Source organism: Callorhinus ursinus, unplaced genomic scaffold (genome assembly GCF_003265705.2).
Source record: "Callorhinus ursinus isolate GAN/ISIS: 27379988/994484 unplaced genomic scaffold, GSC_fseal_2.0 scaffold1549, whole genome shotgun sequence".
In the NCBI taxonomy this organism is placed as follows: Eukaryota; Metazoa; Chordata; class Mammalia; order Carnivora; family Otariidae; genus Callorhinus; species Callorhinus ursinus.
The window spans coordinates 6,141-10,627 of NW_027398603.1; the positions used below are offsets into that span (position 1 = coordinate 6,141).

Genomic DNA, 4,487 nt, shown 5'->3' on the forward strand with positions numbered 1-4,487 from the left:
CACAAGCACAGAAATAGACATTCAAAACCAAGGCAGGAACCTTATATAGCCCAGAGGGCTCCACACTCCTGGAGGCTGAGCTAGTGGCCGCGGCCAAGGCCTCTGCTGGGGAGGGCAATGGGGGTCTGGGAGGTGGCTCGACGCACCCCTGACCCTGAAGCCCCATGGCCGCGGTGAGGTGTAAGGACTGGAAGGGAAGACCCAGCCAGCACCCGTTCTGGCTCCATGCCTGCATCAGGGCTGCTCCCAGCCCCAACATGCAATGTTTGTTGAGAACCACGGAGAAAACAATTATTCTTTTTAAGATGGTTGCCCAGCATTGACACAGAAAAACATCCGACATAAAACTGGAGCTGTTTACCGCAGCAAAGGACCCGGAATTGATCAATATGTAGTAACCACAAAGAGAGGAACTTGTGCCCCCAGGCAGGTCTCCTGTGCGCAGGCCTGGTTGGGGCGCTGGCGTGCCCGTGCAAGCAGTGCTGGGCTCCACAGTTTCCCTCAAGTGGACAGAAGTAGGAATATGCTCTGACCGATACGCTCAAGGCAGCACCCACTGATGGAGAAGGGGGCAGCCCCTCGTGACTTCCAAATGTCCTGGTGATACTTGGGCACAGCCACAAATCTCAGCTTCTTCATGACAGAGGCCAGCCCATCAGCTGCGGGTCTCAGAGGTCCTTCAGTGGATAGCCCAATACCGCAGGTCCCAAAACTCCTCCGGGGACAGCCCCTCATGAGTTCTGGGTGCCCTGTTGATTCTTGGACACAGCCAAGGATCTCAGCTTCTTCATGACCCAGGGAATGATGGGGAGTCCAGCCCAGTAGCCGTGTGTCCCACAGGTCCTCCGGGGACAGCACCTTGGTGGGCCTGTGGCCCAGCAGATACCTGTTCAGGTGGCTCTTATCAGGCCACACAGCCTCAATCCCATTAGCCCGTTGACCACCATCGCCTGGTGACAAGCCGAGGTCAGTCGGGGAAACTCCACCACCAATACCACAAAAAAGGCCCCCATGTAGTAAAAGTTGCCCTGGTACCTGGGAATGTGGGTCTGGGACTGTGGTCAGCGCTCGTAGATAAAGTCCTCAGGAGCTACCCAGTAGAAAACGAGGTGTGCGGTGCCAAAGAGGGGGGACAGGATCAATATACCCACATGGTCCCAGAACTTCATTCCCGCATCCACGTCCACGGACACCAGGTCATCCACGTCACAGAGGAAGCGCTGCTCGCGGAAGCAGCTGATCATCGCTATGTGCTGCATGGACATATCCTGCCAGAGCCGGACGCCGCGGGCCTTGACGACCACCACCCTCTGGCCCTCCCAGTGTGGCACACGGGGCACAGCAACCAGCTGGTCGGTGAAGATGTAGTAAGTGACCCTGTGTCCACCATGAGGACAACCACCCTCCGGCCTACCTGGAGGGGCACACGGGGCCCGGCAGCTGGCTGATTGGTGAAAATCTAGTAGGTGACCCCATGCCCCAGCATGTAGTGCTTCTCTGCTCTCTGCAGGAACAGCTCCAGGAAGACCATGCATCCACAGGGGCAGTGGACAGGACAGGAAGAGGGTCACTGCCAGAGGCTGGCAACAGGACACCAGAGTTGGGGCCATGGATGTGTCCACATTCTTCAAGGGGGCAGGCCCTGGGCTGCTTTAAGCAACAGTCACCTCCTGACATTCCTGAGGAAATCTGCCAACAGGACCTCCCTAATATCTGTTCCCAGAGATGGGGGCCATCAGCAGCCTGTCTTCCAAAGGGGAGCGTGAGGCTTCGGAGGCTGAAACCCATGCTGGAGCCATGAACACTACCCCTGTGCTGAGCTTCTGTGCCAACCCTGTACGTGCCCTCCACTGGTCACCCCCCTGCAGATCCCATCCCACCTTCCAGGAAGGAAGCACCTTTGGGCACAGCCCTCATTTCTATGTCTTACAGAGCGGCTAGAATTAGAGGGGCCGGCCACCTGTCCCAATTAACTTTGAGTGGGCTGCCCCTGGACCCCACAGACCTGTCTCCACTTCTTGTAGGGTCCTCCCTGGAAGGCTACTGAGCATCCTGCTGACAAGGTGCTCAGTAAGCCACTGGTATTCCTAGGAGTAGTCACCCTCAAACTCTGCCACATCAGGAATCATGTCCAGCCTGTGAACAGGGAAGGCTAAAGAGGACACCAGGAAGAAGAAGGGGCTTGCTTAGGCCCCAGGCTTGAATCCAAGGGTGTAAGCTTCCAGGTCCAGGTCTACATCTCCCCCCCCACAAAGAGTTCAAAGACTTATCCAACCACGTCCCATGGCTGGTCCCCCTTTAAGGGTACTACCGGCTCCCCCCTGTGAGGACAGCAGCTCCCCCATTATAGGCAAGTGTGGTGAGCCCCTCTGAGACTGATGTTTTTGCATAGGCGCTAAGGCTACTTCCTTGGGCTTGACCCATACCCAGCAGGTTAGTAAATCGCTCACACAGGGAAGGCGGGCACTACATTAAATGGGGGATAAGCACACTCAACCAGCAGACATGGGTCAGGTCACCAGAGGGCAAGTCCAGAACCAGCCAATGGGGGAACAATTCAGATATGAAGCAGGGGGATAGAAGAGTGATCCCGGCAGACGGCAGAGCAAAACCAAAAGCTTGTATTCAGGCCCAGGGCACAGGTGGATGACCACACACTTGGGTGGCCCACAGAAGGGTGGCTGTGGTGGAAAAGGTGAGGCTGGAGAGGACGGGTAGGAGGGGAGCATACCACAGAAAGGCCAAAAGGTTATGTTCTGAAAATATCACTCTAGTTACCAGGGGAGAATGGGTTCTGTGCAGCAGAGGACAGGGAGACCCTAACCTTAACCCTAATCCCTAACTCCTAACCCTAGCCCTAACCACTATTACCAACCCCACAAAATCAGCAAAATACATTCCTGTACCTTTCTTAAAAGAGATGTAAGAAGCCAGATCAGAAGAATTGCAAAATCAAGAGCTCATAAATAGACTGTGCACCCTAAGCAAGTGACTGCACAAACACCTCAAAGGTTATTCAATAGAGTAAAACAAGCAATGTTATACAGCACAATGAATTCTTAAATAAAAACATGTGGTCATATTAATTGATGCGGAAAATGTTCTAACCAAAGTCCAATGTCTGTTGCTGATGTAAATACTCATGAAAGCAGGAATAAGGAATAATTTTCTCATTAAATCTCTAGCAAACACATTCTTAAGTCTGAAGTTGGAGAGCTCTACTCTGAAATCAGGAAGAAGGACAGCATGCTGGTTTTCACCTGTTGCTCAATATTGGACTGAAAGTTCTACCCAGAATGATAAGCCAAGAAAGAAGGCATCCACATATGAAAGGAAACACTAGAACTCTGTCTATTCAGAGACCAGGGATGACATCATCTTATATAGAGCTTCCTAAAGAATCAACAAAAAATGATTACAGCCAGTTACCTAATTCAGCACAGTTACAGGACAAAATATCAATACACAAAAATATCTCTTATTTGTATACACTAGCAATGAATCATCCAAAAAGGAATTTAAGAAAACAATTCCATTTTAGGGAACATCAACATTAGCCAAATATTTAGTTATAGATGTAATCAAGGTGCACATCTTGTACACTGAATGTTACAAAACATTGCTGAAAGTAAGGGAAAACTAAAGAATTCTGAAGACACCCCATGGTGATGAAAAAACATGCTATTTATAAGATGGGATTAGAACACAAGGCGATGTGGAAATTCAATGTGTTCCCAAGAAAATTCACAAAGTCCTTTGGGAAGAAATGCACAAGCAAACCATAAGAGTCGTATGGAATTTCAAGGGACCACAAGATAGCCAGAACCATCTTGAAAAAGAAAATCAAAGGTAAAAGGTCATACTTCCAAAGTTCAAATCTAATACAAAGCAACAGTCAAGAAAACATTGTAATGCTGTCATAAATTTAGGCATTCACCATGAAGCAAATAATACATTATAGGTTAATTAATTGAATTTAAATTTAAAAATATTTATATAAATATATAAAATTACAATTTTATTGTTATGCATACCCTTTTCAAAAGGCATGCATACAGATCAGTGGGATTTAACTGAGACCAGAAATAAATCCCTTCTTCTATGGTCCACTGAATTTTGACAAGGGTGGACAACATTACGTTGGGGGACAAATGGTTATCCATGTGCAGAGGAATGAAACTGGACCCTTACCTCATTCCACATAGAAACGTTAGCTCAAAATAAGTAAAGGCTTAAATGTAAGAGGTAAAATTATAAACTCTAGAAGAAATAAATAGGGATAAATCTACATAACTTTGGATTTAGCAATACTTTTAGCTCTGATAGCAAAGCATAAGAAAAGAAAGAAAAATAATATCCTCAAAATTAAAAATCATTTCAGCATGCCTGGGTGGCTCAGGCAGTTAAGCATCTAACTTAATTTTGGCTCAGATCGTGATGTCAGGGTCATGATATCAAGCCCCATGTTAGGCTCCACGCTGAGTGTA

The 4,487-nt window shown here is 48.4% G+C and overlaps 1 pseudogene; it reads right to left on the reverse strand.

Annotated features, from left to right (window-relative positions):
• Positions 1-533: 533 nt before the first annotated feature.
• On the reverse strand, positions 534-1,531 carry LOC112818368 (histo-blood group ABO system transferase-like; annotated as a pseudogene).
• Between the last annotated feature and the right edge of the window lie 2,956 nt (positions 1,532-4,487).